This window comes from Pygoscelis adeliae, unplaced genomic scaffold (assembly GCF_000699105.1).
Source record: "Pygoscelis adeliae isolate BGI_AS28 unplaced genomic scaffold, ASM69910v1 Scaffold54, whole genome shotgun sequence".
NCBI classification, from domain to species: domain Eukaryota; kingdom Metazoa; phylum Chordata; class Aves; order Sphenisciformes; family Spheniscidae; genus Pygoscelis; species Pygoscelis adeliae.
In genome coordinates this window covers 4512902-4527382 of record NW_008824982.1, presented here as the reverse complement: position 1 = coordinate 4527382, position 14481 = coordinate 4512902, and positions in this window count along the sequence as shown.

The following is a 14481-nucleotide window of genomic DNA, read 5'->3' as shown; positions in this document are numbered from 1 at the left end:
TGGCTGTGCCCCCTCCCAGCTCCTTGTGCACCTGCAGCCTTCTCAGTCAGTAGAGCATGGAAAACTAAAAAGTCCTTGGCTAGTGTAAGCACTACCTAGCAACAACTAGGTTGTTCTCTCAGCCTCTCCTTGTATGACAGATCGGTGCGTTATCAACTTTGTTCTCATCCTAAATCCAAAACCCAGCACTGTACCAGCTACTAGGAAGGAAATTAACTCTATCCCTGCCAAAACCAGGACAGGGACTCAAATAGTTAAACAAAACAGACATATGGGCTAGGAAACTACTTCTCCACCCACTGCTTTTTTGCATATACAAATCCACGAAAATGTATCTCATCAAGATGCTGTTAGTTATTCAGTGACATCCTTGCTGAATGGGAAAGCTGCTTTCATCGTTACAAATGAAAACTTCATTTCAAATAGCTTTTAAAGCTCCAGTTTTCCCAAAGTTTTACCTAACACATATTTGGAAGACAATGATTTTCCTAGAAGAGTGAAAAATTTAATGACAAGTTGCTATTTTTTTAACAAAATTCAACAGTAACAACTGTGTATTTCATCATGGTGGACAAATAAGTGTTCAAAGAACAATTTATGTTTACAACAACAGCTGAATATTAAGAGAAAAATGGAGCGAGTTGTCGGCTTCTTCCCAGGCTGTGTTTTAAATGAGAATAGACAAAACACTAAAAATATACTATTCTGTTTATGCAGGGCAGTGAAACAAAAATGACATATTAGATTTTGCATTTCTATCTCTTTAACCTGAGTGATTCAACTCTCAGATTTGGGATAAAAGAAGTTTATATGTAGAATTAAATGAACAGACATGGTAAATTTCTGGATTTTTTAATATATTTATTTAGCATTTCATATTTTTAGCTTGAACAAATTTATGTTTTTGCCATGATACCACTGAGAAGGACAATTTTTTGTTGTAGGAGGGCCTGGGAGATATAGACCAGAGCTACGTATTGCCTGGTGCAGCATTCTGTTCTCAGCAGTTGTTTTGATTATGTGGGACTTTGTCTAAAGCTTAACAATATTGGTGGAAATGAGTGCAGCTGGAAATGAAGCACCAGCTATTAGAACAACTTCTTCCCCAGCTTTGGTTTTTTCTCTTGTGGTATATTAAGCCAACCCATTTATGTAGATCAAAAAAGTTCTCTCCCATTTGGTCCTGCTCAGGTTTTTCTGCTTTCAAAGGAGACATGGGGTCCTGCCTTGTTCTGTTAGCGATGTTAGCCTTGGTCATCTGCTCTCCTGCGTTCCCCTGGATGTGAATACCTGTGTACGTTGTGCTGCACTGTCTGTGTGCTTAAAGAAGAAAACTCACATTGTGGTTTCATTTTTCCAATGCCATATTCTCCTTCGTCTGTGACTGAGAATCTCATTTCTGTCACCTGATTACGCCTGGGGGCGTTATGAATTACGACTGCTGGTTGCTAAGGGTAAAGCTATGTGACAGAGCCTGAGCCAGTCTGGAGGTTCAGTGGTACCTCCAGGGCAGTTTGACCCTCTCACTCTCTGTCCCATTTTCCTCCCCTTTACCTACTGCTCCCCGCCTTGCGATCCTGACCTCTGTGCTTCCTCTGATCTTGCTCCAAGCCAATGCAAACATGCTCAACTAGTAGAAAATCAATATACTGAAAAAAAAAAAGCATTTTTTTGTTGGTTACTGCTTGTTCAGATATGCTCTAGAGATGGCATGGTGGGGGCAGGAAAGATGACGTAGGCAGGAATGTGTGTTTGCATGGGGACTTGGACTCCCTTTTTGATCACAGCAAATATTAAATGGGCTCATCTGCATCATGTGACTGCATACTCAGAACTGACTCAGATACATGCACAATTTACTTAAAGGTAAGACATTACAGTGCATCAGCTGAATGGCAGTAAGATACAACAAACTCAGCCATGGATGAGACCTTTGTACTAGCTCCAGTTATTTGAATAATAACTCTCTGATAAATGCAACACTTGAACTTTGGTCAAATTCCCTGTTCAGTAGGTTATTTGGAGCTGTAGCCTTTGGTCAGCAGAAAAATCAATGGAAGAATTCCAGTCTACATAATTCAGCTAACAACCTTGTGCTTTAACTTAGATGCCCCTCATGCTTGGTCAGATGAAATTTGTCACTGAAGACATTAGCCTCTTTCCATTGATTAGAGAATGAACTTTGACCTTTACATCTGGAGCACTGAAGGAAGTGCAAATTGGGTGCCTAAGGCTGGGTGATTGGATCCTACTCATTGAACATTCAAATAAAGATAGTTCACAGAAACAGAGAAAGGCTGAGGTTGGAAGGCACCTCTGGAGATTGCTTAGTCTAAAATTGCTGCTCAGGGCAGGATCACATAGAGCAGGTCAGGGCTATGTCCAGTCAGGTTTTGAATACCTCCAAGGATGGTGACTCTACAACCTCTCTGGGTAACATGTTTCACTGTTCAATCACTCTTACAATTAAGAAGGTTTTTTCTTATTTTTAAATAGGCTTTCTTGTATTTCAGTGTGTGCCCATTGCCTCATGTCCTTTTACTGGGCACCACTGAGAAGAGTCTGACTCTGTTTTCCTTACTCCCGCCCATCAAGTGTTTATACACCTCATTCATAAGATCCCCCCGAGCCTTCTCTTCTCCAGGCTAAACAGTCCCAGTTCTCTCAGCCTCTCCTTGTATGACAGATGCTCCAGTTGTTTAGTCACCTTTGTCACCCTTCACTGGACTTGCTCCAAGTATGTCCATGTCTCCCTTCTACTGTCGAGCCCAGAACTGGACCCAGCACTCCAGCTGTGTCTCACCAGTGCTGAGTAGAGGGGAAGGATCACCTCCCTCAAACAGCTGCTGATGCTCTTCCTCATGCAGCCCGGGAGGACGTTGGCCTTCTTTGCTGCAAGGGCACTTTGCTAGCTCATGTTCAGCTTGTTGTCCACCAGGACCCCAGGGTCCTTCTCTGCAAAGCTGCTTTCCAGCCAGTTGGTCCCCAGCATGTACTGATGCACAGGGTCCAGCAAAGCCCCTCTTCTGTGTCAGGAAGTTATCATCGATGCAGTCCAGAAACCTCCTGGATTGCTTGTTTCCTGCTGTACTGTCCCTCCAGCAGATGTTGGGGTCGTTCAACTCCCCCATGAGGACAAGCGTAAGTGAGACTTCTTCCAGTAGCCTGAAGAAGGCCTCATCTACTACTTCTTTATGATCAGGTGGTCTGTACCACAACATCAATAAATCAGTTTAGATAATAATTTAAAACCAGGTAATTTCATTGTAGTATGGAAATATTTTAGATATTTCCAGAAAGATTCATTCTCCTGCTAATCATCCAGAAAAATTATAAAATAAAAACTGAAGAATGAAATATAAGTGGCACAACTGGGTAAGAGGCTCCTAAGAAACCACCTGATTTAAGTGCAATTTTTTTACTATATGTCATTATAATATATCTTTAGTATATCCTAACTACATTTTTGATTAATAATTTAAAAGAAAACTTTCCAGGGCAAGGAACAAGTCTTCCTTTGTGTTTTGTATGGGAATTATATTGATGCTCTAAACTATCAACAGCTGTTCAGTTAGCTCAGCAAAAATGCCTGTAGAGTAACTTTGTGTAAACTCTACTCGTCCTTGATTTTTTTCTCAATCAAATATTCTGTGTATGCAAGATAGATAGTCTACAGAGGACAATGCAGATACACGCACAGTGCATAAACAGTGTGACATAATAGAAGTGAAAGGCAGGGAACTAGGATAAAAACCATCAAATCTGATAAAAGATGCTAAGCAATATAACACAGGACAATAGAATTAGGATGATGAAATACTGTACTGGGAAGGTAAAATGATTTGATAAGTGGGATGTGGTTAATGAGGCAAGCTCTATAATTGCAAAACTAAAATATTAGGACAGGGCAATGGATAGGAGGAAGTAGGACAGCAGTGATTGAGAAATCCTATCAGTAAGGTTTTTAATTCTTCACTGTGGCACTAATAATCTGTGATAGATGTTGCTTTGAGATTCAAGCAGATTTGAAAACTTTAGCTCTAATAGCTTGGTTTGTGTGGCTTTCTTTTATTTTACTCTCCAGAACAGTGATATTCTGTCAAACAAGGAGCTCAGTGCCATGACAGATTGGCTAGGGCAGACCTAATTGCAATGGTTTAAGACATCACTGTCGCCAAGCCCTCCACTCCTCTGTGAGCTGTTCCTTGCCTGTCTGAGGCATGGGAGCACCAAATGCAGGTAAAAGCAGTCGCTCTGTGTCTGACTAGAGGTCTGGCTGTCTCCGCATCCTGCTCTCAGCAGTGGCCAAGCGCCGGGATGGATATGTGACGGCACCTGGCTGTCGCTGTTCACATCCCAGGAGGGACAAGTTTGCACTGGCACGCCGGGCTCAGCTGCAGCCAGGAGGGAAGTTGTTGGGCTCCTTTGTGCCCCACCGTGGGCAGGGACATGCTGAGGGGCAGGAAGCACAGTGGAAGATGTTCTTTTGTTTAAAACACATGAGCTTTAGTTTAAAACTAATGAGAGATTCAAAACAAGCCTCCCTGAGGAGAGCAGATCATGAAAGGAGATATTACTGCAGATGAAATAGCATGAGTGACATCCTGTCGCTGCAAAAGTCAGTGATAAATGACCGTCTCCTTACCTATAAAATCTATGAAGAGCACATGTTAGTGCGTGGCTAACAACCTGGTTCTGAAAACATGCAGGGGGAAGCTTTTAAGTACCTCATTTCTTCCATATAATTCAAGGAAACTGGTTTTCTTAGTGAGTAAAAGTTTCTGGGATTGAAGCCCAACAGTTTATTGTATGGGATGTGTTTTAAATTGGTAGAACTGGGCATTTAATTTTACACTTACATTGATCTCTGTTATGGAAGTGTAGGAGGACTGTGTGCCTCTAAAGGCAAAAGTGGTGTGAGTACCACAATACTGTGTAAGGTGAAAAAAGCTGCATATGAGTTGATTAGGGTTCCAGCTAAACATGAAGGTACCTATTTTGGTAAAGCTTACATGTCGAAAGCATTGAAAGTTCAGTTTGGAAAAACACCTAAAGAATATGAATGTGTTTTCCAACCACCTAAGCTGACTGCAAACCCAAATTCTTGGGACTTCCTGTTTCCAAAAGTGCTGAGCATGCCATTAGGACCAGCTCTTGCTTTATTTTGGCTCTGATCTTGTGTGTTTTTCCAACACCAGAAAATACTGGAAATCAAATGGAAATTAAAAGCTGAAGGTGGGAGCTTTTTGAAAAATAGAACCCAAACCCAAAGCTCTTTTTTAGTTTTGGATGAAGACTTAAGCTTGGCATTTTGCATGCTCTCAGTTTCTAGCTCCCTTTCCTATGCTGTCACACTGTATTGCTCTCATTATGAAATTAGGGAAGATTTAACAGGAAGTCATTTGTGGGTTTGGGGGCTGGGAGACATTTTCTCACATGGTGAGAAAAATGGAGAAGAACTGAGGAGGTGGACAGTGGAAGCACTGTTTCTGGTAGCAATTAGAAAGAGACATTAGTGGATATGGGGAAATTCTCTAGGAAGGAAATGATAAAAACCAATGTATGGTAATGATTTGCACAATCATTATATACTTATTTGGAAATAACCGGTGATTATGCAAGTCCTTTATTTCTGTTTTGATAATACTTCTCAGTGAGAGTATAGGGAATGACATAGTTTAGAAAAATAGGTGCCCAGTTGTGATTTAGACATGGTATCAAGTCCCTCCATGCTGCCTGGTTCAGGAAATGTCAGTCATTAGAGGACTTGGTGAACATGAAGCAGAAGCTCATTCCTGTCTGTAATTTTGTGACATAGACAGTGTTTCACAGCAGTCCCTTGTACCTACAGCGTCATGCCCAGAGCAGGTGGACATGGCCAGCTCAGTTGCCTTGGCATTGCCCGACCGGTTAATAAGTTTTAGCCTTGCTTTCGTCTATTGCAAATTAGGGACACCTATAAAATGACCAGATTCTTCTCCGGTATAAGCCTACAGCATAGCACATAAAACTCTGAGCTGTGCAACCTGGGCCTTGGTGTCTGCCTGATTATCCTTGAATTTAGAGAATATGGCTACAGAAAAAAAGGCAGAGGCTGTGTGTTAACATATGTAAATAATGATTGCAGATATAACCCATGTACATGGCGTAAGGGCTGAACATTTCTTAAAAGCAGGGATCAGTGTAAGTATTTTCTCTGCCCTTTCTTTGGCAAATAAATAAGGATTTCTCTGTCCTCTGATTTCAAAACTAGGTCTTAGCCAACACTGGGAAAGGTTTGCTGTTATAACTAATCTGACAAAATGTTCTAATGTAGGTGCAGATTTATCAGCAAAGGGAGATTGCTTATACTGCTTATACCAATTCCCTGAAGAAAATAACACTGGCAACCTATCCTGTATCCATGTTTTTGTTACTATAATTAAGCTTGTGCTTGGATTTTTTGGCATAGGAAGGAGCACAAAATAACACAGCTTTAACTGATAATCTATACTGACATTTAAGTTTTGCTTTGGAGGAAAGTACCTCCTTGCCCTCCCACCTTGACTTCTTAATCTGAATTTCTTACACACGCAGAGAGAGCTTCCACTGTTTTCTTGACACTTTATTTTTGGTGATGGGTGTTGACTTTTCTCATTTTAACCTTCAGTAAATGGGAAGAGAACAGAACTTAAGTCTATAGAAACAGGGACAGGAAGGAGGCATTATGTTGCCTTATTCCTGTGTACTACCAGTCCTAACATTTTCTCTCTTCCTGCTGCTTGTATCAGCTGTGATCAGGAGCAGAAACAAGATTATTTCAATGTTTGTGAAGCAGAAGCAGAGGAGGCATATTTAGAGGCAGAAATATTTCAGAATAAAGAAAAAGAAGCTTAAAGGTACTTACTTTAACCTGCCAGTAACTTTTATTTGAGTAAATAACTTCTCAACTTTTTCTTACCAAGTTTATATTTAGCCCAGGATACAGCTATTGCCTTGAAAGGAACTATTAATTTATCTTTCAAATAATGTTTATTATATCACTTCTAGGATTTTGCAATAACGAGACTGTTAGAGAAAGTAGGACTCCATCTAGCAAAATCAGGACAGCATGTTCTTCTGTCCTTTAAGATCAAATATAGATTACTCTCCTGCATTTGCTTCACCCCTCTATGTAAATATGTAAAAACACAGACTGGATTATGAAGTTTACCTTGTTCAGTCACTCTGGTGGCACTGATCCATATGTCAGCCTCCTAGAGGTCTGTAAAAGATAAGATTAGTACGGAAATAAAGTTCAAAGGTCAGAGCTTTGGTAAACAACCAAAGCTGAAGGAAGTCTATTGAGGTGAAATTGCTTGAAACAGACATGTCAAGTAGCCATTTAAATTTCAGACCTTAGATTTATAGTGCAAATAGGCAGAGAGGAAAAACAAGCCAGGCTGCATGCCCCTAATTCAGATAACCCAGCGAATGAGAAGAACTTTTATGAGACGTCTCCTAAGCTTTCCAGCTGCTGTGCTCTTGAGATCTTGGCCTGCCCTTCAGCTGGCATTCTGCCTCCGGGCTTTTTATCACTCGGACAATACTTTTACCTTGCATAGTACTGGCTTGGGCAGAGTGCTTGCTCCTATGGTTATTGATAGTCCTCTCTAAAAGATTATGCTAATGCTATTGCATTAAGGAGAAGTGAGATTGCATTCTTCCCAAGGGAGAAACAGATGGCCTCGCAGCCCTTTGCTCATGCATAACCTTTTGCAGAAGTAGAAGGAGTTGCAGGGACGATGCCCATGACTGCAACAGCTGTGGGAGCAATATGAGCTGTAGCTGCGTCCCTGGAATTAAGGGGAGCCACAAGGCTTGGGAGAGACAAAAACAATCTGGCACCCTGACTGGGACTATGCTTAGCAGTTGCGATGTTCCACTCTTCACTTTGCTCCTAGTTACTTAGCCCGTGTGAGATGCTTTTCTCTTGAGTAGCTGAGTAAAGTGCTTTGCCCATTGAGTAGATTTAACTTTAAGAACATGGTGAATATACAGATTTCTGAGGACTGTGTAGATCTTGAACTTTGAGAGCAGCTTCTTTTTGAAGATCAGGAGCACAGACAGAACCAGCTCTTGTGGCTGGCAAGAGTCTTCTGGAATTCCTACTGGTTTAAAAGGGGATCACAGGAGGCAAAGAGGAAAGAAATCCTGTCTTCCTTTCAGAGTTATACATCTCTAACTCCCTTTGGTCTTTTGCTCAGCATTTGATTAAATGTTTTGATGTAGACTGGACTACCTAATCAGAGGTGGTTTGCACTAACTCTGTGCTGGTGCTATGTGCTTCAGTCTACCTCTGTAATCTTGCAGACCAGGATACAAGGACTTGGTGGTGTTATCATTCATAAGCAAGAAGCTATTTAAGGTCAGTTTCATGCTTCTTTTAAGATTTTCAGAGGCAGTTCTCCAGGTACAATAAATTCTGTATTGGTTCATTGTACCGAAGCAACGCTGTAAAAATAGTCTTTTAGCATTAATATTTACAGTTGTGGTTACAGGGGGAAAGTACCATATACTCATTACTCAAGACTGATGTCATCAGAGTGTTTCAGTTAGAGATGTACTTTAACCGTAATCTCAGACACAGATAACCTAGATCTGAACATCTCTCAGACGTCAGGATGCTTAATCCTACTGTGACTTTCACAGTGAGTCTCTTTTTCATAATGAGTCAGACACTCAGTTTAAAGATATTCCCATATATAAAAGTCCCAGATCTAACTCCCTGACTTGCTGTTACTTCTGCAGATTTAAATCTGGCTCTGGTAATTGAGACTTAGGCTGCACCTATGCTGCTGAATTAAACACCACCACAACGTTCCCAGGCACTTGCTGGAATAGTCCCTGGCACTCTTTTTGACCAGAATAACTAGCATTTTCTGAAACAGTTTCCAGGCACAGTGTGGGGCTTAGCACATGCCAGGGACTGTACTTATGACGGCGGTTTGGATGACCTTCTTTTGGAGGTTAAAAGAACTTAGTAGAAGAGACATGGCTGCATTATGCCAGCTGATCTCAGAGCCAGAAAACAGGTCCTGGCATGTTTCCTTTATTAGTATAGATATAGATATAGCCTCAGGGTTTTCATCTTTGGCTCTGTGATTTGTTAGGAAATGTTTTCTTTTTGATAAGACAGCAAGATGAACCACTTTATCTGTTTGTTTATGACTTGGAACTGGGTAGAAGCTAAAGATCTCATGATACTTTTCAACAGAAAAACAGGAAGAGCCTACATGTCCCAGGTTATGTTTTCTGTCTCAGTTGGTAGTATCTGAAATGTGAACTACTTTTCTTTAATCATAAAGCTGTAACTGTTTGGTTCTCTACATTTCAGGGTGATTTGTCGTATTAGAAGGGTAGCAGGCCAATGAAAAATTCTATTTGAGTCTCTTTTCTTCAATTCTGTGCCCACTATTTGTTGTTTTCATAAGATATTTAATTCCAAAATTTCTGAATGATCTTCTGAAAGAATTGTTCTTAATGCCCAATACCCACTGATGTTAAGCAAGAGATGAAGACAGTTTCTCTCTCATAAAGAGATACTGTTGAAACACTGTAAGAGATATCTGTATTTGTACCTCTGAGGGATCACAGGGCCAAGCAGAAAGTTTTACTATTTATGGCGATGAAGTTGGGCAGGCAAATTGAAATTCACCTTTGGTATTCCACTGCAAATTTGGGTTGTTTTATGTAATATCATGTGGATATTTGGAAAGCCATGTCAACCCCAGCAACCTGGGGGGAGCTCAGGACCATCTGCCTGGAGGCACTGGAGGTGTTTGTCCCTGTTGCTGGAAGCTGATGAGGGACATGCTGGGGGTGTGTGTGTGTGACACGTTGGTCTAGTTCATTCCACAGTGGAGGGAGAGCTGTGGCAAGCTGATGTTGAGCTCAGCTGATCAGATTACAGGGCTCCCTTCTCCTCAGTTACAACAGTGTCAATCTGAAATTTCACGACATGTATACTAGTGAGTAAAGGGAAAAAACTGGCCCATAGCAAAGAGAAAAGCTTTGGGTCATGTAGCCCATTGCTTTGTTAATGCAAGATTATAGCATCAGTCTTGAGCAGATTAACTGGCTCAAATAAAAGAGCTTCTACTCCTTCCCTTTGGGGGATTGTCCATTGTTAGAAGTAACTTTCATTTGATCTTTTTAAAAGATATTAGCTTGATTTTCTTATTTGCCATCGTGTTATCCTCCATAACTCTTTCTGCACCATGCCCTCCAAAAGGGAAGCAATGGATCCCAAACCAGCCACATCTCAAATCTGGACTCAGTACAAGATCCAGATTTCACAGGCTAGTTTGAAGTGCTGGGATGCAATTGTGTCCTAACTGTGTCATCACTCAGCTTGGCAACACATTGTTAATTCTTTCTCATCTTCCTAATTTTTTTCAGTTCCCTATCATGTACAATGAGAAGATAGAATACAGAGGATGTTAGACCAGCTCAAGAAAGTTTAGCGGTATTTTAGTTCAACTTTGTTTATAGGGGAAGAAAATACATTGGTTTAAATCATGAGATTAATGGGAATATTTACAGAAGTTTTCAAATTTGGATTCCACACATTCTCCTTTTTGTTCTGACAGTCTTCTTTCTTCTTTTAAGTGCATATTTCTGAATGGCAAAGATAATAATAGACAAATCTCTCCTCAGCTGCCAAGGTAAGCAGGATATTATCAGAGAAATGATCAGTTTAAACTAATATGCAAGGGTAGTGGAAAGGCAGAGGTCTGCACTGTGGGTTAGCAAGTCGTCCACCTTGAATATCAAGAAGGCCATGCACTCAGCACCACCTATCCCATTGCAGAGCTCAGAGCTTTAGTTTCTTTTTTGAAAAATATCCAGTCTCTTTAAGTGCTGTGCTTAATTTTCTCAGTCTATTTTACAGTATTTACAGACTCCCAGTGGCAAGCCAGGGGTGCTCCATGTCGAGCCATGGAGCATGGAGCATGATAAAAGCATGGTAATGAGCTGGGGGTATCTGGTTTGGCTTTTTTTTTTTTTAATACCCACCAGGTCTTGAAAAGCAGTCTTGTATTAAATGTTAAATGCCAATTTTAAAAAAAAGTGTCAGTGGGCACCAAGTCTCTGGGCATTGGCATACACGATGCTCTCGCCTCCTGTCATTGTATGCTTGGGCACCTAGAGATTTACGTGGTAGTAAATCTACCACGCTCATCTCTGTGGAATGAGCTCTTAGACACGTTTGTGATTTCAGTGTTGTATCCCTGTTGCCTTTCTGTAGGCTCATCTGCACAGCTGAAAAGGTGTTTGTTTTTTTTAACTTGCACTCAAATTATGCTAAGGCAAAAATCCAACGCAAACCAGGCCCTTTGTTTTCATCTCCAGGACAAGCATATAAGGTTACTGCTGTACCTCTGTGAGTTCCTCACATCCTATATTACCAACTAAGTTTCAGGCACCTGCAATTCCTCGCTTCTGAAACACTGTGATATTTGACCAGCATCCTTCTTCATGCAGAGCCGTTGTCATTTAGCAAGAGAGAAAAGCAGTAGAGAAAGGTTTTTGAAACAGCCATGTGAATATTTTGGCTAATCTAATCTCACGCTTCACTGCAAGCAAAGCTAGATAACTTCCCTCAAAGCGGCAGAACAGAACGTGCTGCCAGCCACTGAGAAAGGGTGTCTGTATGGGTGCGAGAGCTTGACTGACTCTCCTGGGTCTCTTTGAAAGACTCTGCGTCCTTCCATCCTTTGCCCTCCAATTATGTTTCTAAAAATTGTCTTGCTCAATTTAGCCATGTGCTGGATCCCCTTGTTGAATTGGCTTTGGTGCTGCTAAGGCCATAATGAACTGTATGAATGAGGCTCCCCCTTTTTACTCTAGGCTCTGATAAATAAGACCCATGCACAGCCCATATGCAGCTCTGAAAGCCATATGGCTAGTGATTAATGGACATCTTCCCCCAACATTACTTCTTCATCTCTGATTGAGTTGTCCCCTAGTGCTGAATCTTTCAGGTTGTTATGGAGGGAGGTTAGACATTCAGGAAAGTGTCCAAGGTGAGGCACGAAGCACTGGTTTCAATGTTGCACAAGACACATCTACAGTTTTCCGGAATACCTCCCAAAGCATTTGATGAGCTGCACATTGCCAGTGTGGGTGGCTCTGGATTCCACTAACCTTATTTTGGTAAGTCAGATGCTGAGGGTCTGCCTTAGATCATGCCACTGGGTGAAAAGAAAGAGCAATTGGTTCATCTTTTAATCTGTCTTCTTTTGTTTGTTTGCTTTTCCTCCTCTTCAGTGACATAAATTGATGGTCTCTGGCAGAAAGGTAATAGCATTGGGTAGTAGTAGTATCATCTGATGCTCCCAAGTCCTTTGATTATCTGGCAGCAGTTTAAAGTGCAGCTCTATGCTGAAAAATGATTCTAAAAATGGCACTGTGGGGTTCTGTGCCTATCATCTCTAAATTATTTCCATATCAAATATCTTCTGTGAGCAATGACAAAGACACTTAATTTTGTTCCTGCCTGTCAGCCCCCGTGAACACAACCTGGACTTGAAGTTCACACTGGATTCTTTTCTTCTCCCATGTAATTGCCAGTAATGGAGCACTTGATGGGCCAAATTAAGCCTTCAATTATACCATAGCAAGTCTACTGTCTTTGAACGGGACCTCACTGCCACCTGTGAAGCCCCATTTTCTGCACTTTTGCCCAGGTGACTGGAACCTATTAAACAGCTCTGCTGATGCATGACAACAGGAAATACAAATCAGGTCCCTGTGTCTTTGCTGCTTTTGCTATGTGAACAGAGGTGGAAAGCAGAAATTTTTATTTTTTCCTCTCTAAAGTGGAACGCACAGGGTGCAGGTCTGTGGGGGAAAATGTCATAATTTTTTGTGTAGTATTTTTCAGATCAAAATTGTACTCTGCAGAAGAAGAAAATGACTTTCCATATGACACAGTCTTAACTAATTTGCTTTGCCTTTTTTCATATTTTGCATGTCATTCTTGCTCAGTATGAACTACTCGGTCTTGTTTTTCCTGTTATCCTTGTTCTTTTGTACTCTTTTTGTACTCTTTTGTAGTCTCCTCTAATCTTGTCACAAAATATACACCCCATTTGATGAATACACCCTCCCATCTCTCTGTAGGTTGAAGAACATTTGCTGTTCAAACTGTTCTGCACTTTATTTCCTTATTTGAAGCACTAAAATATATTTTATACCTATATACATACAGAACACATATATTATAGATGTAGCAAAAATGTGCATGCTGCAACATCTTTTTCAAATAGTTGTTTTCGCAAACCAAATCCTCAGTATTCAGCAATAGTAAAACTGGTAGCAGACCCCAGCAGTAGTACTTCAGCAGTCAAAGAGAGTGATATGATAGGAAGTGCATGCAATTCAAAATAGTCTTTCTTTATTGGTGGATATTTTGACCAGATTGTGGAGAAGAAAGAATACAAAACTCTTAAAAATCAAGTAAACCCCATTTTTGAAAAAAATGTCTGGTAGACCTTGTCTGGCTGCTGACTTTGCCCATTCAGGATGGCCAGCTAGACCGATATGAGCTGACTAGTTCTTTGCTAAGTTGCTTGTACCTAAGGATGCATGGAAGGAGTCGCAAAATGCATCCTGAATTCTGTCCCCCAGAGAAGCCCACCAGTATGTTTGCATACAAGAGAGACAAACACAACATACAAGCATAAAAGAATAAATGAAGTAATTTCAGAAAATCATGGTTGCTTTGAATTCTAGAGCTTTAGTTTTGTTTGCTTCAAATAATCAGCTGCAGAACCTCCATGTTGGCCTCCAGACTGTTAACTTCCCAAGCACTTCTTTGAAGGTGGGTCCAGGCTCCCTTTTAACACAAGGTGAATTCCTGGGTATATTTAGCAGCGTTTTCTTTCAAGTAGTCCTCTGAGGAAGTGGCTGTTGGATAACATTGCCCAGTGTAAGGTGAGGAAGGCGACAGAGATTAATTGCCTTCTATTAAGGTCACTGTGTGGCTATGGGCCCAAATTTGTACAGGGGCAATTTTCTCATAGGAACTGTGCTGTATGTTGGCTGGATAACTTGATACACAGAAAACCCACAAAGCACAGAGCTTGTCAAAAGGAATGCAGAGGAATGGTTTAGGCTTCGTTCTGCAATGTGTTCACAGAGACTACGGGAAAAGAGGGATGTTAAGTCTGCCGGGACAGTGGCCCCTGCTGTCTTCCTTACTCCTCCCGAGTACATGCCCATCACATTCCTGGAATGCTTAGAGGACTGCTTCCTCATACAAATGTTAGATGTGCCAACCAGGAATGAGGCACTGCTGGACTTGTGTGTGGTTTAACCTCAGTCAGTTGGCAACTGAGCACCACACAGCCGCTCACTCACTCCCCCCCGCCCCCCCACTGGGATGAGGGAGAGAATCAGAAGAGTGAGAAAAACTCGTGGGTTGAGATAAAAAAAGTTTAATAATTGAAATAAAAT